General features: G+C 36.3%; 1 pseudogene; it reads left to right on the forward strand.

The window, feature by feature from the left end:
* Positions 1-1,629: 1,629 nt before the first annotated feature.
* The window catches only part of LOC131154282 (vacuolar-sorting protein BRO1-like), a 39,241-nt pseudogene continuing 15,359 nt past the window's right edge, over positions 1,630-25,511 (forward strand).

The raw sequence follows: 25,511 nt of genomic DNA on the forward strand, positions 1-25,511 counted from the left end.
ATAGTGAAAATCTTCATTAATTTCCTATTCAAGGTAATGAATTATGGGTTAATACTTTTTTTTTTTCTGGATTACGCATTGAGTTTTCATGTGTCCATTTTACGGTCCACGTGACTAATCCTGCGCCCCTTGAAGTCGATCCCACAACTCCAAAGGGAGGTAAATTTTAGGAATTCAGGGACAAAAATAAACCCGAGAGGTTAAACACCTGATCTTGTGAGAGGTACTCCTACAATGGGTTAATACTTTTTGTTATCTCTTATATTTGAGTGAAGTGTTTGTTAAAATGTTCAATCAAATCTTTGTCTTATTATCTATATTGTTGTTTCTCTATTATTATTTATTTTTCATATGATAAATTATTATTTAATTAAATGATTAATTCTATCCATATAATTTAATTAATTTTTAAATTCTAATAACTAATTTTCTTAAGGACAAAAGACATTGATCTCCCATGAGATTTGACAAAAAGACATGATTTCTCCTAAGGTTTCAAAAATCTCAGGGATCTTTCCTAAGGTTTCAAGAATTTCAGGACCTCCTTCATTTAGGTTTGTAAAAAAAAAAAACACAAATCTCTCATTACATTTTATAAAAAGATAAGTCTTTTGAGGGGATGTTTGTATCATTTTAACAAATTTTAAGAGATGTTTGTGACATTTTTGAAGTTTTAGGGTAAGTTAATGAAATTTTTGAAACTTTAGGGAGGTCCCTGTCTTTTTGCCAAACCTCAACGGAGGTGAAAGTCTTTTGCCCTTTTCTTAATCAATTGATAGTTTTTGACATATGCGGAGGAACTTTCCAAAAGAGTTTTATTCAAAATTTTCATGAGAAAAACTCCAAGCCCATGATTCCACATGCTAAATATGTCTCTGTCAGTTTTTGTTTCTATTTTTAATATCACGAGTTAAACAAACTAAGTTTTGTAATAGAAAATTAACTTGAACTTTGAATCTGAAATTAAAATATGAAATTCATACTTTTAAAAATAACTTTATATAGTGTTTGGAAGCATGAATTTGAAAGTTTGGAATGTTTGAAAGCATACATTTTAGAATTTATATTTGAATTTTTGTGGATTTGAAAGAAATTCATATAATCGTGTACTATATTTTATTAAATTTAAATCTAAGGTTTAAATTCCATGCTCATAAGTAAAGTAAGAATTTGATCTTGAAATTTTATTTGTGTAAGATCAAATGTAATACAAAATTCTAAATTTTGTTGATATTTACCAAAATCTAAAATTCACAATCTCAAACATAATTGCATAAAATTTATAAAGTGAGCCAAATCCAAGTAAAAATTCTCAACTCACCCTTAAAAAAATTCTCTCAAATATATAACAGCCACATTTTATACTATTTTATGCATCAATTGTGTAGTAGAATTAATTGGGATGACCTCTTTAATTCTTTGACATTTTACTTAACTAGAAACTCACTTTCAATTTTTTTGTTTGGAAAATTTTTCCCACATTTCCACGTGGACGCGGACTTGGGGGCGTTGCTGCCCACCAACGCGCCCAAACTTACCAAGGTCCACACCCCAAGTCGCGCCTCCTCTCTGCAGCTTCCTTAGCAAAGAAGAAAATAAAAATAAAAAAATAAAAAAAATAAACTCCATTGAGTTCTGGTTCCCGATCTCATTTCCAGTCGTCACCGCAGGTCCTCTACCCCATCCTCCGCCGCAGCATCAATGGCGGCTTCGGCCTCCTCTCCGGCCACCACCAACATCATGCTCGCCATTTACGAGAAGAAGACCGTGCCGGTCGATCTCTACCGTCCTCTCCGCCAGTACATCTACTTCACCTACTCCGAGCGCGAGGCCCAGTCCCTCGAAGACGACCTCCAATTGGTCAAGCAAATGCGATCCGATCTCGAGCGCCCCGCCGATTCTCCTGCCGCCCGCCGCGACCTCCTTCAGAACTACGACAAAGCCCTCTGCGTCATGGAGACTCGGTTCCCGATCTCCCCTGACAAGGACCACATCAACGGCATTACTTTCTAGTGGCACGACGCCTTCAAGCAGAAGCAGAAGGCGTCGCAGCAGAACATCAACCTGGAGAAGGCCGCCGTGCTGTTCAATCTTGCGGCTGTGCACAGCCAGATTGCGCTCACGTATGATCGGTCCTCCATCGAAGGCCGGTGACAGGCGTCCCACGACTTTATTGCCGCTGCGGGGGCTTTTGCGTTCTTGAGGGATAATGCCGCCATGAAGGCGTCGATCGAAATCTCGACGACGGTGGACTTGTCGGTGGAGTGCGCGGGGATGTTGGAGAGGCTTATGCTTGCGCAGGCGCAGGAGTGTGTGTTTGAGAATATGATTGCTAAGGGGAGCACGCCTGGTGTTTGTGCTAAGATATCCAAGCAGGTTAGTGTTTATCGTTGTTGCCCTTTTATTTATTTTTTAATTGCTGATAAATTTCCAGTTATGCACTGAGATTTCACCAACGATTTAGGTCTAGGCTTTGCAAGTTGTAAATTTTATTGAATTGCTAAAAACGCGTCGTGCCTTTTATGCTAACAATTGTTTAAACAGTGTAAATTTAGCTTAGCTGAGCTGAGCTGAATTGATTAAAGTTTGTTTATAGTGGAGCTTCCAATTATATATTTTGAACTGTTTCTGTTCGCTCACATCAAATGTGCTTGGTTTTATTGATCCTTATTCCTAAGTTATCAATTTCGTGTTGAATTCTGACAGATATTTAGTGGGTAGGGTAATCATGCCGTAGGTATCTTGAAAATGACTTCCTTGTTGGTCTTTGCCTTCTTTGGTAATCCAAATTTGTTCCAAAATGCTTTGGATGTTGCAGGTTGGGCTCTACTATGAAGAAGCTTTTGCAGCGCTTGTTGTTGCACCTCTCAACCAGCATTTTGATAAAACCTGGATGTCTCATGTGCAATTGAAGGCAGCCTTGTTTCATGCAGAAGCTGGCTACAGATATAGTTTAGAACTTCATGAGAAAGAAGATATTGCGGAGGAAATAGCTAGGTTGAAGAGTGGAATTAGTGCTTTATCTGAAGTGAAAAAAGCTTCAAAGGGCGCTGCAGCACAGATTCTAGATGCAATTAATAAGTTGGAGGCAAATCTAAATCGTAACCTGGAGAGGGCTGTAAAAGAGAATGATAGAGTTTATCTCATGAGGGTTCCTTCCCCAAATTCTTTGCCGCCTCTTCCAGCAATTTCCTTGGTGAAATCGATGCCAATGAATGAAGTCTTGGATGCAAGCAAGGAGAAGATGTTTTCGACTCTTGTTCCTGACAGCAGTGCTAAAGCTCTTTCTAGGTACACTGAAATGGTTGATGACATCATCAGAACACAAGCTGAGAAACTGCAAGAAGGGAGTGAGCTAGCCCGAGTAAGGCTCAAGGAAATGGACCTTCCTGATTCTATTCTTGCTTTGGAAGGGAATTTTACTCTTCCCGCAGATCTTAAAGAAGACGTGGAGGCAGTTCAGATCAGTGGGGGACCAGCTGGTTTGGAAGCTGAGTTACAGCAACTTCGGGACCTAAGGAGGGTGAACCCAGGAGTCAGTTTGGAACACGGTGGACGAGGCCCCAGTCCAGTACTCTGACAAAGAACTGGCAGGATAGGTTGAATAGATTTGCAGCAAACTTGAAGCAAGCTGCAGAGAGTGATGCACGAATTGAGCGATCAGTTAGAGATCATTCAGCCCTTATGTCAATTCTTGATCGTCGTCCAGTATGTTCTAATTTTTTGCTTGTCTCCTGTCTGTTTTGATGTTTTAGAAGTTCGTGGTGCAAGGTCCCTAGAGCCACAGTCATGTTGTGTCATGTAGGAATAGTATGCATGTGTCATGTGAACTTGTAAATTTAACCTGCATGTATCAATGCCGGTTATCTGTGTGCAAGTGATTATTTTTATGTGATCTGTGAAGACAACCCTAAGAATGTATATGGCATGTGTAGCCGGTGGACTTTCAAAATAACTTTGTCAATTATTTCTTTATTTTTCTGTTTCAATGGAGCTTCTGTACTCTGGAACTCCCTTGCCAATCCTCTCAGGGATGTTTGTTTTATAAATCATTTTCTATAATAAATGTTTACCTATTGACATGCCGATGGATTTGGTTGGTTTATTTTATTTTCCTCCATGAATCTAAGTGAATTTTTCTTGTATCAGATAGAGTCTGCTCTTCCAACTCTGGCAAGGCCAATAATGTCCTTGGATGCCAATGAAGATGCTATAGTGGGAGCCCTCAAGCAGAGCTTGGTAATTTCTTATCCTAGGACACTACTTTTTTACCTGTCCAAGCTATTTACCTCTTAGTTATTTACGCTTGTTTGCATCTTTTTTTTGGGGTATTGAAATTGTGTGGGCTCTTCTCAATTTCAACATTCGAAAGTAATAAATTATTATTTTGGTTAGTTTTACTATTCTACCAGTTGTTTTCTTATTTTTTAAAATAAAAAAATAGTTGGAGGAGCATTGGCAGAGAAGGGACATATGTGATGCCTGTGCCTAACTTGTTACTTAGTAAATAGTCTACTACTTTTACTCTCAGCATTTTTCTGTTTTTAAAACCAAGGATTTAAAACCTGGACAAGACCGTCCGATTCAACCTGGTTTGACTGGAGCTGGATACGCAGCCACCGGTCACCATTCGAAACCCAGACTTGTGCTAGATGAGTATTAACTTGGTTGACCTGGTCAGCACCAGTGTGAACCAGCCTGGACTGGAGGCACTTGCACCTCCCTCCCATGATCTGCCTGATCACCTCCACCAAAATAAAATACATATAAATAGAATGGCGGCAGGTGGGGCAAAAACCTGGGACACTGCCCCTTCCCACTAGACACAGGGTCAGATGCCAACAACTATCACCTTTGACCAAATATCATTGCTGTCAATAGTTACATAAGAATTACGTATAAAGTATAACCAACCAATAAGGCACATGGATTAAGTATGCTTTTACCTATTTGTTAATTTAATAATAAATAATTAAATCATACTCTGCCTTCTAATATTTGTGTTACCTAATAACATAAAGATAGTAAATTTCAAGAATATTTTAGAAAAATAAAAAGTAATAAATTTTATCTATTTTTTTAATAATTGTTTTCTTGTAATTAACTAATCCACTGGTTCGATCGGTTGGACCAACCCAGTGCCCTTACCGGGTCAATCATTGGTCTAGTTTTTAAAACTATGTTTTGAAACATTCTTTTCTCTAACAAAATATTATCTGTGAAATAGGAAAAACAGGTTAACTCATAGAAGAAAGAATTTTATACATCCTAATTATATTTAACTTCAAATTGTTGTATATTCAAATGCATAATCAAAACAAACACCAAGGGTGTGTGTGTGTGTTCTTTTTTTTTTTTTAAAATTATTATTTATTGCTTTACAATGGATACAAACTACAGAGATCGGGAATACCTGAAAGTAGCCGGTTACTATTTTTGTGCAGCTTCATGAACTCATTTTGCCCTTTTGCCTTACTTCTTGACCTTGCAATTTGTCCAGGAGGTATCCGTTAGGTCCCTTATTGTTGATTAATAAGCAGGTAAGTGGGCTTTGAATGGAAAAAGAGTTCACAGGAAAAAGGATGATACAAGCCTTCTGGTCATTGAGGTTAATTGTATGAGACAATGAACCACAGCTAGACCTCCTTAGTGTCTGCAAGACAAGAATTGCTTGGTTTTGGGCACCGAAAAAAATCACCCAACAGGTTCAACAATGTACAGGTCCATAAAGAATCAGGAGAAATTGTCATCAAGCGAAGAGAGATGACACCATAAAGACTCCGCTTGTCTGCTCAATCAATTCAACAATATTTCCCTTCTAGATGACCAGGACCTGTCAACCTTCCTAGAGTACTGCCATCCACCCTTAGGTGAATCCAGCTGCTGCTATTTTGTCCTCAGACACTGGTAATGAAATTCCTGTCAATAGAATCCAACTTAGTTTCCTGCAGACATCTCACGTCTCCTTTCCAGTCTTTCAAAGAACATTTCACAACAGACCTTTTGGCTTTATCATCAAGGGCCCTGAGATTCCAGTTAATGGGTTTTTTTCCAACAAATGTACCCTGCTGCAGCCAGCTACTTCAGGATCTGGAAAACTCCCATTTCTATCATAGTTAACAGAAAACTCCCGTCATGCCAAACCCCTACTCTTTTCTTTCTTTCTTTACTTTTTTTTTTCCTGCTATAAACATTCCTCCTAAGGTTTTTGTCTGCTTTCCTCTCTTTCTTCTCAGTATCCTCAAATAAGCTCATAGCTTTGTCCTCAAAACCATCAAAAGAGACTCTAAGTCTCCAATGGCCTTTTCACCATATTAACCTTCCGGAGAACCCATTAGACATATGGTCCATAAACGCATCAATCTCACTGTTTGTGCTTCTGAAATCCTCAAAATTTGGTGGTTCTGAGTCTTTTGAGTTTAAGTCCAAGAGTGTTCTTCATTCACTGGGATCAAGGCTAGGTTTGGATTGATTTGCTGCAAGTTGGGGGATGTGAAGCAGTTCTGAACCTCCTGACTGTGGGCTGGACTCTTTGGAGTTGGAGAGGCATCTGAGTTTGTCCCTTCCTTCTCAGAATGTGTTGCTATTTATGAGTTACAGAGGAGTGTTAGGGGAAGAGATTCCAAACTCCTTTGGAGGATCAGTGAGTAGGATGGGCCCTGGGTTAAGAGTGGGGATAGTAGGGAATTCTGGGCCTTTGTTCTTGAAGAAAAAGGCAGAAGGCCTAGGTTTTGGGCTGGAAGGGGGAGGTGAAGCTATTGAGCATGTAGAGTTTCTCACCAGAGCCTTTAAAACAACTGAATACATTGAGTTGTATTGAGTGGAAAGGGAATGGGTGGGATTTATTGAGTAGAAAGGGAGATTTATTGAGTGGAAGATTTCCCTAGTCAATTGAAATGTTAGATGCCAATTTATAACAAAGTCCATATGGGTCTTGGCAAGTCGGTGTCTAAAAACATGGCTCTTCTAGCTAATTGGCTATGGAGTTTCCCTCTAGAAGAATTGCCCCTTTGGCATAGAATAATAAGAAGTAAGATTGGGTTGGATGAGGTCAGGTGGGATGTCAATGCTAGTTTAAGATGCTCTTTGGGGAGTCCATGGAGATCCATTTCTCAGATTTATCTTTCTTTCATCCCTCACACTAAACTTGAGGTGGGAAGGGGTTCTCATAGTCGTTTTTGGAAAGGCCCTTGGCTGGGAAATGCACCATTTTCTACTTCTTTCCCTCATCTATTCATTTTAGTTCTTACCAAAATGAAGCCATTTTTTTTTCTTTGTTGGCAAATTGAGTTGTCGTTTGGTGTCTTGGAATCTTCATTTAAGGAGACCTGTAAATGATATTGAGACGGTGTAATTGTCATCTTTGTTATCTTTATTGAGTGGGAGTAATCTGTCTTTGGGGAGGGACGTTTGTTCTTGGTCTTTGGACTAGTCAGGTGTGTTTTCTTGCAAATCTTTTTTTTTTTTTGAATTTTTTATTTGTTCCAACTCTTCTTTCTTGCTTTACTCCTCTACTTGGAAGGCTAAGGTTCCCCCTAAAATAAAGACTTTTTCTTGGTTGATTGTGCTTAATTAGATAAATACCAATAACTTGTTGCAAATTAGGAGACCTATGAAGTCTGTCTCGCCCGATGTATGTGTACTTTGTTACAAGAACTTTGAGACAGCTTCTCAACTTCTTTTGCAATGTGAATTTGCTTAGAGTATTTGGAATATGCTTTTTGGCGTTTTGTGAGAAAGCTGGGTTTGTCGTTCCTTGGTGGAAGACCTTTTAGAAATATCCTTCTCAGGTTTTGGTAGAAGAAAGGACAAGACAACTTTTTGGAAGTGTAGCTTATTCTCAGTACCATGGGGTGTATGGATGGAATGTAATACCTGGATATTTTCTGGGGAAAAAATTAAATTGGATGTTGGTTTGGGAAAAATAAAATATTTGGCCTCTTTGTGGTGTGTTAGGCGTGGATTTTTTTAAAGAGGCAAACTTTCAGGAGCTGCAAGGAGATTGGAGGAACATGTGACTGGATGATTTTTTTCTTGGGCATTTTTTATGTTTTTGTTTAGTCTTGGAGAGTCTCAGTTTGTCTTGGGAGATTTCTCTTTCTCCCTCTTGTAAATTCTCTTTTATTAATGATATCTTCTTTTGTTATGAAAAAAAAAAAAAACGATAATAATCTATACACGCGCTTACACACACATATTGACACTTATTATATTATTACTGTGCAATTTTGTTAATGTGATATAAACACCCTATTATCTAATAAACGAATTGTAAAATTGGTACAGGTATTATTGATATTTAATAATATAAAAATAACAAAATAAAATAACTGGTTAAGATTTAAAATATACTTGTGCACAAATTAATAAGTAGACAGTGAAGTTATAATTCAATATGAGCTGAATGTTAAATGAATAAAAACAGTTTCATTTTTATTTGTATTATGAAGTACTTTGATAGTTTTATTAGAGAGTGTGGTTTGAGGTATTTTCCTATGGATAATGCTTTATTCTCTTGGTGAAGGGGGAGGGGGGGAGCGGTTGCTAATAGGTTTGGTAGTTACTTGTTTTGTAGTTAGTGGGAAGATAAATTCCCAATCCTTATATAGTTTCTTTGCCTAGGCTGATGTCTGATCATTTTCCTATGTTGTTAGAGTCCAATAAGTTTAAGTGAGGCCCTATTCCATTTCAGTTTGAAACTACGTGGCTTGATCATTAGCCTTCCAGTCAGGTCATGTGGCAGGAACAAGTTATTTGGTGTTTTGGGTGAAAGTTGGGTTTGTCCTGTATTGGTGAGGAATTTGTAGGTTTCAGGAGGAGGAAGGATAGGGGCTGCATTATGGACAAGTGGTAATTGGTATCTTTGCAGTATTGTGGGGGTTATGGCTGGAGTGTAAGGCATGTGTCTTTTTCGGGAAGAAGCTTGCTTGGCTTCTGGTTTGGAAAAGATTCACTATATGGCCTCTTTTTGGTTTGTTAGTTTTGGGTTTTAGGGGAATAAGCTTTCCAGATATTCAGCGAGATTGGAGGAATCTGTTGGCTTAATTTTTCCTTTTCTTTGTTGTTTTTTAGTTTTTTTCTTCTGGTTTGTTCCAGATTTTTATGGGGAGATGTCTTATTCTCCTCCTTGTAAATTCTTCACCTGTTTATGAAATTTCTTCTTTTGATATAAAAAAAAAAAAAATCATTACCATTCTTTCTATTCCTTATGCCAAATTCGTTGTGGGTAATGAATCTTGCATTTGTTTTGGGAAGACATATGGTTGGGTGATTCTCCTTATTTCTTATCCTCGTCTCTCCTTGCTGCATAATGGAGTTCTCTTCTTTTCTGATTTCTAATGGGGATAATTTAAATTGGAATTTCCATATTTTGTAGGTCTCTTAATGATAAGTTGGTGAAGGAGCTTTCTGTGTTGTGTTTAGTGGTGGGCAGTTGTCTTTCCAATAGGAAGGATTTTTGCTCGTGGGTTCTATATTCATCAGGGTCTCTCATGAATCCCTTTTATTTATTTGTTTATTTTATTTTTTTTTGTTTTTGCTTTGTTTTTGGTTTTGTTTTGGGCATATAATTTGTGAAAACACGCCTTTTCCTCTTCATTGTAGTATTTGGAAGGCCAAAGTCTTCTCTAATATTAAGTCTTTTATTTGATTGGTGGTTGTTAATGGAATTAACACCTGTTGCAGAGTAGTACTAGTAGCCCTCCGAAGGCAGTATCTATGGATGTTTGTACTGTGTGTTTTGACACTTCAGGATCTGCATCCCATCTGTTTGTGCGCTTTTTCGTGGGAGAGTTTGGAATAAGTTGTTTGTTTGTTTGTTTGTCATTTTTTTTATAAAGAAAAATGGGTTTGCCCAAAATTATTGAAGGATTTGTTGGCAATATCTTTTATAAATTTGGAGAAGTGCTGATGCCCTGGCTTTATGGAGGTGTGGATATTTTCTTTTTCTTCTTTTTGTTTTGCAGGATTTTTGATTGGTACAGAATGCTCCTATATTTGTAAGGAAGAGATAACTTGTTCTATGCTCTGGGATGGGATTCATTTTTTGACTTCACGTTGGTTTGTTGTGGCTGGTTGTTGTGAAGGGGTGTGTTTTCCGGATTTACAAAGAGACTGGCTGACCCTGTTATTTTGATTGTAACTTTTCTTCTTTTCGTTAAAGGAGGATTTTTTATGCTCCTTTTGGTACATTCTTTCACCTTTAACGAAGCTGATCAAAGAAATTCTTCTCCTTAAATGGAATATCTTCTTTTTTTTCTATCCAAAAAAAAATCAGCGAACTGAAAAATCCAAAAATTACAAGGGCTTTATTTATTTATTGTTCAATAAACAAAGATTTCTACTTAGATAGAGAAGAATGTACATGAGAACATTAGGAAGGGAAAGGAAAGTAAAAAAGAAAAGAAGACAGGGGAACAAGAAATCCTCCCTTTACATCAATAGAAACTAGTTACAAAGAATGCAACCTAAACAGAGAGCCAAACTCAATGTAACAGGGCCAACCAATCCCGCTGCAAGTCTTCCAGAGAAACATGATGGGAAAAACCATTCCATTTTCCGATGTCCACAGCGATGCAAGATATACCACTCAACTCCAAAGAAAATTGTTAGATATAACACACCTTTGAATATTCTAGCATTCCTTTCAACTAAACACACCAAAGTAATAGCCATAACAGTGCAATGCCATAGAGATTTCCTATCCTTTCCTTTGCCAAAACCACTGAATGTAATGGTATGAAAAGCCTTCGAAGTGTACAGACCCAATTTTCACCAAATATACCAAATAACTTATTCAAAATAGCCAACATGAAAGGGCAACGAAGAAACAGATGTGCACAAGTCTCTTCACTCATAAAAAGGACTCAGGGGACAGGGCCTTATTAGGTCTTCTCTTCTGAAGCAAATTTTTGGTATTAATTCTTTCAAATATTGCAGTCCAAATAAAAAGCTTTTATTTTTGAGGGAGCTTTAGCTTTCCAAATCAAAGTGTACAAAGCAAAAGGATCCTAGTAGAGTAACAAGTCAAGTAGGCGAGAAAAGATCTACAAGAGAATTCCCCAGAAGGATCTAAACTCCAAACCCTATTATCACTCCCTAAATGAACAAGAAAAGAATCGAGCAACCCAGTCAAAAGAACCATTTCATTAATCTCTCTCATTTAGATTTCCCCCAAAATGGAAGTTCTAAGAATGCTCATCTTCTTGCAAAAGAAGAAAAGCAGAAATTGGGGTGTCATGAAGATTCGATAAACGAAAAAGACGAAGGAAAGTACTAGCCAAAGGGATCTCCTCTCCCCAATGATTCTCCCAAAAGAAAATACTTTTCCCATTGCTCACTGCATAATAGACTTTAGGAAGGAAATAATCATAAATCTGAGATACAAATTTCCAAGGACTTGAATAAGTAGTGTTAATTCCCACTTTAGCATCCCGTCCATTTTGTAGCATTCCAAATTTACTGCAAATTACCTTATGCCAAAGAGACTTAAGTTCTAAAGGTAAGTGCCTCCCTTCCTTTTAGGCCTACAAATAGTCTACCAACCTACAAGATCATGTTTACCACAAGAAATACGTCATTAATTTCTCAAGCCTCCATGCCAATCTCACAGAGATTCTAAAAAGAGAAAGGTAATGCAAAGGGATGGAAGATAGACAAGTGTGATAAGGGTAGTACAAACACCTAAAGTGAAGAAAGCTCCTTTCCACCTGTCCAGTCTCCTAGCCACTCTCTCAAAAACAGTGTCCTGGGAAGAGTCCGCATTGGGATTACCACCTTGGGGGGACACCTAAATAAGTAGTAGGCCAAGTCAAAACAGCACCAACCAGCTAGGCTAGCAAAAGGATCCACATTAAAACCCAGATCCACCAGACAGCTCTTAGAGAAATTAATTTTCAGCCTGGACACTTTTTCGAACACCTGTAAGATAGTCAACAAATTAGAGAAGCAGCTTATGTTGTCTGATATAATTGTATATTTGTCAAAAATTAGCTGTTCAAACATCACACCTTTAAAACTCTTTCTAAATCAAGAGTTTTATTTAATGAAAGTTTTCGTTTTTTTTTTTCAAAATTTTGTGCTGTACACTCTAAATTTTTGTTAGAATTTTACAAAAATGAGTCTATATTGAGTTTTAGTAGGTGGAGGGTTTTGAATCTCAATTTCAATTTCAAGGAAGTATTGTTCTATAATTTTCAACAAATTTTATTGAGGATTAAAGATTTTGATGGATGTGGGGAAATTTCAAACGAACTTTTTTCATGAGATGGAAACTGGGTTTTTTTTTTTTTAAATAATAAATTTGAGGGTAGTGGAAAGTGGAAATTTGTGACAATTTTAAGGAAATTTAAGACTGGTGTGTATATAGTCTCTCATATTCTTTAATTTTGCATTTTGATGTTGGAACTATCGAGTTGTATATATACATGAAGTTTTTCTTTTCTTTTAGTTTTGTGGTTTGTTTTGTTGTTCTCATTTTCCAGTTTGCATATTTTTAGATTTTTTTATTTTTTATTTTTTTTTGCATATTGATGCTAGAATGCTTGAGTTGTGCATAATCCATGTTTATAATTAGGTGATTACCTAGTTTGGTAAAAATGAGAGACTTGTGGAATGACTGACAAAATATTGTTGTTCTGATGAACGCACTTGCATCTCGTGGAAGTATTAAAAGGCACCAGTAATAGGCATCAACAAGTTGAACAAGTGCAATCATGTGCAATAAAAAATATTTTGAGCAGCTTTGCTTCATAACAGGCTTGCAAGATATTTGTGTGTGTTGAAAAATGTACTAGTAGCCTAGTAAAACAAAAGTATTAAACACAAATAATATCTAGATTTTTTAGCCCTACAAAGTTGTTTGATGGTTCAGATACAGTAAAAAAATTGAAAATAAATAAATAAAATAGTTGGGGTGAGCATGTTGACAAATTACAGAAAATGCTGTACAGTTTTTGAGAAAAGTAAATAAGAAAAATTTATTTCAAAGCAGGAAAGTGGAGTTAATACAAGTCATGGTGAATCATGCTTATTTAGTTTAGTCTTGCAGTATTAGCAAGAGCCTCTAAAATTAATCTTTCCATGGTTTCATCTTCATCTATGCAGAGACAATTGGAGACTCTTGGTGCTCAACGGGCAGGCCTTGAAGATATGCTCAAAGAATGGAAAAGGAAGGTGTGCTTAACATATTAATGATGCCCTTTATTGGTTTGTCTACTTGCCTGCAAAAACATTCGTGCATGGTTGTGCAATTTTGCACATCCACAATGTGATTATTCGCGCACATGCATATCTAGCTGAAACATGGAAGTGTTTATCAAGTAGTTATGCATTTTAGGATAAGTTGCCAACAAAATTGATGCATTAGATATTCAATTATTAAAAATAACTTGAACGTCCAACAATGTGAAACATAAACCAGGATTCCTCTATTAGAGGAGATCATAGTAGTTAAAGGCGTGCCTAGGTGCAAGGCGCACTGAGGCGATGAACTGCTCCTTCCTTATCCTGAAATTTCTGCTCTCCTGCTGCTCAGCCTTCTTCTTCTTCTTCTACTTCTGAACTGCTCTTTTTTGCTGCTTTATTTGGAAACTGAGCTGTTTTTTTCCCTGGAAGCATTTCTTTTTCTTGGCATTTCTGCATCCGCTATCTGGAATTTCTGGCATTTCAGTTAGAGCTGCACTGGTGCTGCTTTTGCTGTTTTTTTTTTATTTTTATTTTATTAGCCTTTTTATTTTCTGTTGCATATTTCTGCTTCTATTTTGTGTTACTTATGGCATGAACATTGCATATTATTGAAAATTTGTGTTAATATTCATTTTTGTGTTCTAGTATAAAGTATTTTGATATTTTAAAACTCGAATAATGCGTTTACCATAAAGTATCCATTATATATGGTATTTTACAGACAATTAGCCTTACCTTAGTGAGGCGCATGCCTTCCTCTCATGCCTTTGTGCCCAGGCTCCAGGTCTCCTTTGTGCCTTGCACCTATGGAGGAGATCATGCAGCTTCATAGAATCCTTGGTTTCCTTTCTTATTTTGCATCTTTGAACATTATATGAACAGGTATTATGGTAGTCTGCGGTGATACGTATATAATTCCTTTGCAAGATTTGTTTCTATATTCTCTTAGCCTGTGTTTGGGAGCTTGGATTTCATTGCTTAGATTTGGATTTGTGTGGGTTTGGACAAAACATTATGTGAAATTGTATTGAGTTTCTACCAAATCCACACAAACCCAAATCCAAAGCCTATTGACTACCTTATAGTAACTTACCATTGTAATTTGAACTGCTTGATGCAGTGAGACGTACATCTCCTTGGTATCTTTTTGGTTTAATAGTAACTGTGGATGAGGTCATGAGGCTTATTGACTATACACTTTGGATTTATAAACCACATGCCTTTTGGCTAGTGAGAATAATTTACCTGGATTTTTATATATCGCCTTCTAGCTATGGCTATTGTGATTTCTTAACGTTCTAAATTATGACCAACACGGTAACACCTTTAATAAAACCATTTATGACACAGAAAACATAGCAAGGCAGAGTGCCAATGATCTTCAGATTAGCCTCCTCTTGGTTTAATATTGTCTCAGTATACCCTTTGCATTCTTGTTCTTAGTCTTATTCTTGTTGCTCCACTTTGTGGAGAAGCAGGGGATTGGATGTGGCTAATGGAGTGTTTTTCAAAGAGGTTCAAAAGTCAATGCTTGTTTTGGGTTATTTTCACTCATTGGTCTACTGGCTTGTTTTGGTCTGTCTACAAAGCTGTGTAGTCATGCGACCAATAGGGTAATGTGGTGTGGGGTGTGGATGCAAACTTACAGCTAAAATTTTCCACTCTGTGAACAAAGTTGTAGAATTGATTTGAAAATAATTTTTAACTGTGGCATTATGTTTGTGCTTGAAGTACAAATGTTCATGTTGAAACTGTTATTGTGATTTTTTAGATAGGAAAGTCTGGTACAATAAAAATAATCTTAAAATTTTGTACTGCTTATAGAAAAAAGCTATTTTGAATGATTATTGCACAGTTTTCAACGTATAATCATTGTTGAAGAGCTTGACTTGCTAAAAAGGGCACCCTTGGGCCATAGGCTCCCTGCTTTGCGAGAGTAAGGAGAGGGTCGTTACAGTGTACGCAGCCTTACCCCTACTTTTATGTAGAGAGGCTGTTTCCTTGGACTCAAACCCTTGACCAACTGGTCACAAAAGAGCTTGACTTGCTAATAGCCCTTAGAAAATATTTTTGCACAATTTCTAAGGCATAGTATCATTCTCGAAGAGCCTGATTAGCTTAGATTTCTTTGGTTGTCTTCTTGCCTTGTAAAATGTAGATGCTCACTTGTGAACCAAAAAATCACGACTGACCCACTGTTGTGGTGTCTCCTATCCAAGGCCAATCTTCATTTCCAAAACCTGTGGATTATAAAAAATTTATGCCCACTTTGGAATAATGAATTTAAGTGAATTTCGTAATGAATAACTTGAAGCATACTACAAAAACTGGATTGCATTAAATATTCATCAAAGACATCTCATTGTAAGCGTTTGGAAGGGTTTCTATGAAAGCACAAGCAGCACGTTAAAAAAACCTGAGTTTTGTGCTTCCTTTTGGATAAGAATAATGTATAAACAGCTATTCAAAAGGGTACAATAGGGGCAGAACAAGATGGGTTTAAAAATTTTTTGTATTCCCTGTAATGGGTGTTACTTGTCGTGTGTTTATCAGTCCACATGCTATCAGGCTGAATCTGTGGGGGAGTATTAAAGCTCAATTTTCGTTGTTGGCCCACAATCTAACAGCTTAAGCTTTTAGATAAGGTGGTAATCTAATATGGTATTGGAGCTAGTTATCAGGAGGTCTTGGGTTCTAGTCTTGTTGCTCAAATTTATTTTGTGATGTTTGAAAATTATTATATTCCCTGTAATGGGTGTTATTTCTCATTTGTTTATCTCTTCATGTGCTGTCGGGCTGCACGTGTGGGAGATATTAAAGCTTGATATATATTGTTGGCCCACAACCTAATAGCTTAAGCTTTTAGGTAAAGTGGTAATCTAACACTCTTGAACCTCAATCTTTCTGAACTAATTGAGAGTTGCATCTTAGATCAAAATAACTTCATAAAATTATAACCATCTCTTGGCATGACTTAATGAATTCATTAGTATTAGAATGACCGACATAGCTTACAAATTATATTTGATTTTCAGTTATATTTATAATTTTCTTAACTTCTTTATTTTTAAAAACTAATGTAATTTATTTACAAAACATTATCTAAAAAGTAATATTTCCAAATGCCTAGTTTCAAATTTCAATGCCTAAGGCTTATACCTTGCCTCACAAGCGCCTCCTAAGGGTTAAAATGCCTCACCTTACTGCTTTGCCTTCCCGAACATTGGGTGGAATGACTAAATCGCCCAGTAGAGATGTTTTAGTTTTTTGTTTTGAAGGAGAAAAGTTTGTTAAGAAATAGGAAGAGAATATGGATGAGAAGAAGAAGTCCTCCAAAGGAAAAGAAAAAAATTACATAGGCACAGTACTGCAGTCTCTCTGCTAGTCATTCAAAGAGATGCTCCTAGAAGTACCAAAATCTGAAGCCCAACTTTGTCCTAAAGCAAACATTTTGATTTGACCTGATCACTAAACAGTCCATCACTGATCATTCCTATGCTTCCACAACACTAAATGAACAACAATGAAACACATTGCTACAATAACGTCCTTTGCTTTTTATGTTGTCAATACTTCAGTTGTATAGTCTCACACATTTTCCAGACAAACCCAAATGTTAGTGATGTCAAAAGAAAAATTAAACAGAAACTCCAAAGCTGCCTAGCTATTTGTCAATGAAGAGAGAGGTGATCACATATCTTGTTAAAAGCTTTACACATCAAACAGATACCTAGCCAAAGGGCCCTGTTCGGAATTCTCACTTGCAATGAATCACACAAATTTATATTTTTAAAAGTGCATATCAAATTTCAGAGTAAAATTAGGATTTATATGAATCCAAAAGCTACTGTCACCCATACTTGTGTGTGCAAATTGAGTAAAGCAGGTGAGACTAGACCTATTGGAGAGTTTTCTTATGAATGTGTATATATTCCACTAAGTCAACAAATTGAATGGTTGAAGATGGAATTTACTTGCCTGAATTCATCAGGTATTTGGTGTCAAGCTGTCTGTTATTTAGGCAGTTGGAGGGCCACAAAGCATTTTCAATCTTTATAAATTGAAAAATGTTTTCTTTGGGGGGGGGGGGGGGTTTGGGGCTTTCTTATTTCCGCTTTTTTTTTTTTTTTTTTATTCCCTGCTATGAGGATCTTTTGTCCTCTGCTTGATTGTAATTCTCTCTCTTCTATATCTTAATATATTTCTTTTGCTATTAAAAAAATGTAGTTGGGGGGGGGGGGGATAGTATATTAGTTAGCCTATGGTTGAAATAATTTTAAGTATTTTCATGTGTCAGTGCGTAGAAAATTTTCATTGACATTTATTTTGTTGAAATTGTAAGTCGACTAGTACGGGTCATTTTGGTATTTAAAATTTATAACTGGAAGTAGTCCCTACTAGATTGTTTTGCATGAGATCCTCTGCTGTATTGGGATATCGATTTGTCTATTTATTGCTCAGCATGTCTTTCTTGTGAGTGATTTCACTACCACTTAAGTGCGGAGCAAGGGCATTTTTGTTTATCAACCTTGTTTTTTGGGAAATATTAATGGTTATTTAGTCTTTTAGCATTATTATTATGTGTTAGAGTTTTGTTAGTAATAAGTGTGAGTTAGTAAGGATATTATGGTCATTACAATTGTACTTACATACATTATAAATAGAGGGAGAGACCTATCATTGAGTTTAGGTCCCATTTTACCCAATTACTCAACATGGTATCAGAGCCTGATCCAAACTAGACCCTAGTCTCCTCAGCTTTCGCCAGAAAACACCGTTCCTGTGGCTGTCCTTCCTAGATTCACCTCGATCCCATATTATTTCACAAAACCAACCATACACCCATAAACAAACCCCTCGAAAACTCACCCCACAGAACCCCATCACTGAAGGGCCTCCCATGTGCCCCCATTCACCATCCAAATGCCGACAGAGCCGACCCCACACGTCGGCGCATGAGTGAATTTCCTGCCACCTCTTTTCTTTTTTCTTTTTTTTTTCCTCTGCCATGCTTTGATCCCTTCTCTAGACTACGTTGTCAGGCTGTTAGGTGAGTTTTTTGCTTAAAAATTCACCTTTTCTAACTATGTACACTCGACATTCCGTTAATGTCATGGTTTTAAATCGCGGTCGTGGATGTTGTAGGATGCGGGAGACACGAGTGTTATGTAACGGGAAGCGGGCGTAACAATCGTGAATTTTTTTCACGCATGCACAACCATTCCAAAATTGAAAAATAAGCATGAAATCCAATAACACTAAAAATGTGTCAATACTCAATATACACATACATGAATTTGAAAAATTATTGGTATCAATAGTTGAATACATGAATACATTATTACAAATTTATAACATAGCACATGTCGCCACCAAAAAGAATGATGTGGAGGGTCTTCATAATCTACATCTCTATCTTGAGATTGGGATTGGGAATTATCTCCCCACCCTTGTGGAAATACATAGTTGAATATACCCTTGTTTACATTATTTCGTTGTTGCTCTTGAAAATCTACCGGTAGTGAAAATCCAACTAATATAGGAGATGCATAATCTTTTCCTTGATCATATCCTGAATAATATCCATAAGTTGGGATTGGGGCTGGCTCTGGGTAGTGTGTAGAAGAAGACTCACCAGATCTCGTCCCACTTGGATAATGATGAGATGCATAATATGGATCTTAGTGTTGAGGTGGTGGATATGGTGGATGAGATCCATATGATTATGATGAGGAATTATCTACACCAAAGTCGTCAAAACTATGGACCACGCTATATGAATCTTCAGCAGAATCATGATCTCGGTGTCAATGACTTCTTCTAGTTTGTGCACCATGACTCCCACTAGGGCCACCACTAGTAGCACTTTTCCTCCTGGGTTGTGTAGATTTGTACTCTGGAGGAATACCCAAGTCATAATTTTCATGTATATCATGTAGTCCATTACGACTAGGAGGATATGCATCCCCTACAAATGATGTCCCTGTGTTATACCCATAATCATATTCTACACTACTACTACCACCACCGCCATCACTCTCACCACCATTACCACCATCATCATCACTTGGTGGGCTCAAGCCAAATATTGTCATCACTTTGTGTATGTTTAGGGCTTGAACTTGGATCATACAAGTTTATTGGTGGTTGATCACCTCCTTCTGCAGTACCACCAACTTTATCATCTATCCAATTTGAGTTGTCCTGACCATTGAGTAATGGCGCCTCTCTCTCCTCTAACCATGGACTAAAAGGATCATCTTCTTCGAAAATATAGTCCAAATTGATAGGGTTGAAACAATCTTCTATTTCCTATTGGCTTCTTCTCAATGTATGTCTTAACTTTAACCTCATGTTGTAATGTACGAAAGCAAGTTTTTGTAGTCTCATCTACTTTAGTCTATTTCTTGTTTTCGTATGAATGAGGCTAAATGTGCTCCAATTACACTCACAGTTCGAAGTTGATGTGATCTGGCCAAGAACTCTAATTGCTATTCTTTGGAGCTCAGGAGCACACATGCCATAATGAATCCACCATTCGACTACATGAATAATTAAAGAGAGTTTTATGTCAGTATAGCATATTTTTCAAAAGTAAAATTTGAATATAAAAATGACAAAATAGATCCATTCATCCTTTATTTAGCTATATTTACCAGGATTTATTTGTTTCACTGCCAATGTCTCCTGCCTATGCCGCGATATACCAACAACTAAAAAATGATGATTGTGAAGTATAATTAATTAATTTGGTATATTAATATATATTCTAGAAAGTATTGCATAACTTTAAAATAAACGAACCGCACTCCTTCGTATATTATACGTCAGGAGTCCATTGATGAGAAAGGAAAGCTCAAACCCAATTCCTACAGTGATGAATATAAGTGCAATTGAAAATCTTGGGAAGTTATCCATTTGGGTATTGATAAGACCATTCACTATTTCTTGAGGCTCGATCTCTTCCCCAGATGAACCATATAGCCAAGAGAAAGCATGAACTAGAATAGAAGAGCTTGCCCCACCCATGAGTCAATATTTCATAGTAGCATCATTAGACTGTACATCTTTCTTGGTATAGCCAGATAATAGTTAGAAGCATAAATTGAAACATTCTGGAGTTACAAAGATAGTTATTAAATTGTTAGCACTGCATAAAAGCATTCCTCCTAGAGTAGCTGTTAATATCAGCGTGTCTACCGATTTCACCATAGCGGCTTTCTCGAAATCATATAGAATCTTTACGGATTACAATTTTAGTACAACATTCAAGACCTTTTTGTAAAGTAAATATTTGTTTTGTATATATATACAAATTTATTTAATATTATATTATTAAATAAAAAAAAGCCAAGATACTTTGTGATGTCTTACACTTCTATTAAAGTGATTTCTTACACTTTTATAAAACTGATCATGGATTGATTTTAATTTTTTATTAGATTAGGATTTTTGCTGTATAGATAATTTGTGTTAGAATTTAGTAAACTAAAGGTTAAAAAACAAATTTCAAACATCATAAATTATTTTCAGCAATCCATTAATTTTGATTAAAGATTTTATAGTGGCTCTTTTGTTCTGTCTAGATAGATATTGAATATATATATTATTATTGTGATAAAATATATATTATTATTGATTTTGGGAACGCCTAGTCCCAAAGTTACTGAATGGGTAAGTCGCGAATCCCTAAAACAGACTATGTAATGTACTTTATCTGCTGGGTTATGGGCGGGCATTTTACCAGAGGTTTCTATTGTATCAATCTACCTTTGTGTGATTCCTATTGAAACATATACTCGAGGGGTGGGTGCAGGGCGGATGATTTCAAAGCGGACTCCCCATTCATTATATAGAGAACCGATTGTATGGGAAATACTTCAGGAAGTTATGCAGGGGTGTTGGGTATTGCTGAATAGAGTACCTACTCTGCATAGATTAGGCATACATGCATTCCAACCCATTTTAGTGGATGAACGTGCTATTTGTTTACATTCTTTAGTTTGTAAGGGATTCACTGCAGATTTTGATGGGGATCAAATGGCTGTTCATGTGCCTTTATCTTTGGAGGTCCAAGCAGAGGTTCGTTTACTTACATTTTCTCCTATGAATCTATTGTCTCTAGCTATTGTTGATCCCATTTTCGTACTAAGCCAAGACATGCTTATCAGACTCTATGTATTAACAAGTGGGAATCGGCGAGGTATTTATGCAAACAGGTATAATCCATCTAATTGCAGAAACTATCAAAATGAAAGAATTTACGATAATAACTATAGGTGTACAAAAGAACCCCTTTTTTGTAATTCCTATGATGCAATCGGAACTTATCAGCAGAAAATAATCAATTTAGATAGTTCTTTGTGGCTTCGGTGGCGACTAGATCAACACGTTATTGCCTCAAGAGAAGCTCCCATTGAAGTTCATTATGAATCTTTGGGTACCTATCATGAGATTTATGGAGACTATCTAATAGTAAAAAGTTTCAAAAAAGAAATTCTTTGTATATATATTCGAACCATGGTTGGTCATGTTTCTCTTTATCAAGAAATCGAAGAGGCTATACAAGGGGTTTGTCAAGCTTGCTCATATGATACATAATCATAGAATTCTATGATACTGGTGGGGATTCGTGTGTTTTTGGTTCAACTAGGATCATAGTTCCTGAATTTCTATGTGAATCAAGATTGAGAAAAAGAAAATTTTCCAATCACTAACTCAATCCCATTTGTTGAATTCTACTTAGAAGAATGTGGAGGTACTTATGGCAGAACGGTCCAATTTGGTCTTTCACAATAAAGTGTTAGATGGAACTGAAATGAAACGACTTATTAGTCAATTAATAGATCACTTCAAAATCAAGTAAAAACTCTGGGTTTCCAACAAGTTACTGCTACATCCATTTCATTAAGAATTGATGATCTTTTAACAATACCCTCTAAAGGATGGCTAGTCCAAGATGCTGAAAAACAAAATTGGATTTTGGAAAAACATCATCATTATGGGAATGTACACGCGGTAGAAAAATTACGTCAATCCATTGAGATATGGTATGCTACAAGTGAATATTTTAGCGATGGTTTCATTAGATATCTTACAACTAGAATCCTTTTTTTTTTCCGATCTAGTTCCTGCACCACCGCGAACCCCAGTTAGATTCAAGCATGATACACTTTTTAGTTATTGGGAGAACCCAAGTACTCTTTTTCGAATCCAGGAAACAACTCTCAGAGATCTTTTTTCCTTTGGAAGATACAGGAGCGAAACAATCAACCTATTGATATTGGAAAACACAAAAGATTCTTCCAATGTATCATTTTTGGGTCCAATGGAATTCATAGGTATAGGAAGAAGCCCTATCAAATAGAGATTTTTTCTTTCGACCATATTTTGATTGTTAATACGATATATAAGGACCGCTACTACAAAGGGTACTACACCCATGATCGTGAAATATCAATTGCTTGTTGAACCTTGTGAATTGCGTGAAAGTAGGATACTCTAAATTTGGGGGTCAAAGAGTTTTATAAAACGTTATTGGTGGAAAAAAAATGTGAATGAAAGATCCCACTGAATTGAATTGGGTCCATGAATCTAAGAAATAGTGAGAATTCTTGATCTCTCTCAATTTGAAAATCCAGGATTTGAATTGATCTCCTTTCATTGATTCCTCCTAAATTGCATTTGATATATCCTAAAGATTTCATTTCAATTGGAATTTGGTTATTCACCATGTACGAGGATCCCTGCTAAGCATCCATGGCTGAATGGTTGAAGCGCCCAACTCATAATTGGCGAATTCGTAGGTTCAATTCCTACTAGATGCACGCCAATCGGACCCTTCAATCCAATAAGTCTATTGGAATTGACTCTGTATCAATGGAATCTCATCATCCATACAAAACGAATTAGTGTGGTATATTCATATCATAACATATGAACTGTAAGAACTAGCATTCTTATTGAGACTTGAATTCATAAGGAAGAAAATTTATGGATGGAATCAAATATGCAGTATTTACAGACATAAGTATTCGGTTATATGCTTCTAATGTCGAATCAGGTGCAACTAGGACATAAATAAAGCATTGGGTCGAATACTAGACAATCTGAAATTTTTTTGAATGATATTCTAGAAATGAGTATTCTAGAAAAATTCATAGAATTAGGGGAACTCTTCTTGTTGGACGAAATGATAAAAGAATATCCGGAGCCACATCTTAAAAAATTTCGTATAGGAATACACAAAGAAACGATTTCATTATTCAATTCAATAGAACCAATAATTGATTAATAGCTCGAATTTGAGTATCTATATCGGGTACAAACTTGGTTATCACTTTTTAACCCCATCAATGACTTCTCGAGCAACTTCAAGAGAGTGTGGGGCACGATAAAGAAATTGGGAGTTAAAAAAATATCTTAAAATTAAATTTACAAACATGTTAATCAATAATAGTGTTTTAATGCAACTATGCATAATTTAAAAGATAAAATAATAAGAAATTGTATTTTATTTACACTTACCAGTAGCATGCAAATTTTGGTGCAATTGGGAACTCCACTGGTTGTCAATAATTTTCGAATAGTCTTTGTAGAACCAGCAATCTTTTTGAATGGCCAACTTCGCCCTATCTATATGAAACCCATGGTTGGTTTTTCATCACCATCAACTAATATAAGAATTTTCACTAAGGGTTCCTATACTTTAATTATATTGGAGGTCTTTTGCCAAAATTCTTTCCCTAAGATAATTTTTTTTGCATCATACGCTAGGCTTGATTTTGCCATCTCAAACTTTGGGTTTTACAAGCATCAGATGTGAACATTTCCCTTAATGCTTGTTTATGCCTAACAATAGTCTCCAAGGCAATAAAGTTGGTGGCAGATTGAGTGATAGCAGGGCGAAACAACTCTTTATTATTTGTGAATTTCTTCATGAAATTCACTATCCTTGTGTGGTTGTAAATAAAAGAGGTTATTGCTCTTGCATCTTTTAAGACCTTCTTAACGTTACTTTTCTTACCAATATCTTCAAGAATAAGGCTGTGCAATGAGCTGCACGTGTTGTCCAGTAGAGATTGGGCCTCTTCTGCATTTATAATTTCCCTTTTGCCTTCATTGTAGCTTCATTATCAGTCACTACTTGGACAATATTCTCCTCTCCAATTTCTTCAACCACCTCATCCATTAATTTGAAATGAAATTATAGATTTAATTATTACTACTACTTAATTAAAAATATACAAGTCCATAATACTATTTATATATACAATCAAGCTTAGAAAATTATCCGAAGTAACATTCAACTGTTCGGCTTGGCACATCAGAGACATCAACTAACTTATGAAACACGGTGCCTCTATTGCAGTAAACTAAAAAGTTTATGATGTGTTTTGTAGTTGATCCTGACCAATTATCACACATAATGGTTATAGCTCTCCCCTTCCAAATGCTAGCAAAATAAAATATATAATATTTCATTTCCCGATACTCTTGCTCCAAATAAATTTGAGATACCTTAGAGGGTGATGGAACTTTCACCCTCTTTCCAACCTCTGCAGCAACATCAAGAATAAGCTACATAAATGCAGAGTTAGCTACATTTGCCGGAATCCAATTATAAGTTAGGAATTTTCCAATTGATTTTTTTAATTTACTTCTTAAACCTTTCAATACCTTAGAGTTTATTTTTGATTGTTTCGCACTCTTGCTTCTTCCTGAAATAGGATCCATTACCCTTAGTTTAGCTTTAGGGGCATTAGGATTGATCCATTATTGTCCACTACCTCCAACTTCTCGAACGCTATAAGATCGAGTTCCACTGAAACCATGGGCACCACCACTGCCAGAGTCACCTCCCTCTTCATAAATATTACCCCCTCCGGTTGTTCTTGATCGAAATCTCTGTCTCTCCTCCCATTGTTGCTGTGACCGTATGCTTTCTTGTCGAGCAAATCTCATTCTTTCTTCTTCCAAGTCTTCTTCATTGCTCAAATTCTCAATATCTCCTTTAATTTGAGCTTCCGCTTCTTGCCTTTTTTGTTCATCTATTTTCTTCTCAGTATATTATTGTAGATGTTTCATCATTTGTTCTCTTATTTGTGTGGCTACATTCAAGTATCCAATCACTTGACCTTTTTTATGTGCCAAGTGTTGTTTCAAGCGTGTAATGCCTCCTTTAATTATCTTTTCACACAACTTAAACATAATACTATGTTTGTTACCGTCCACTGGAGTACCAAAATGCCATCCAATGTCCTCACTAGGTAAGTTCTCATTTTCTTTTTCATGTGGCATCTTGAAAGACTTGATTTGATGATCTC

Source organism: Malania oleifera, chromosome 4 (assembly GCF_029873635.1).
Source record: "Malania oleifera isolate guangnan ecotype guangnan chromosome 4, ASM2987363v1, whole genome shotgun sequence".
In the NCBI taxonomy this organism is placed as follows: domain Eukaryota; kingdom Viridiplantae; phylum Streptophyta; class Magnoliopsida; order Santalales; family Ximeniaceae; genus Malania; species Malania oleifera.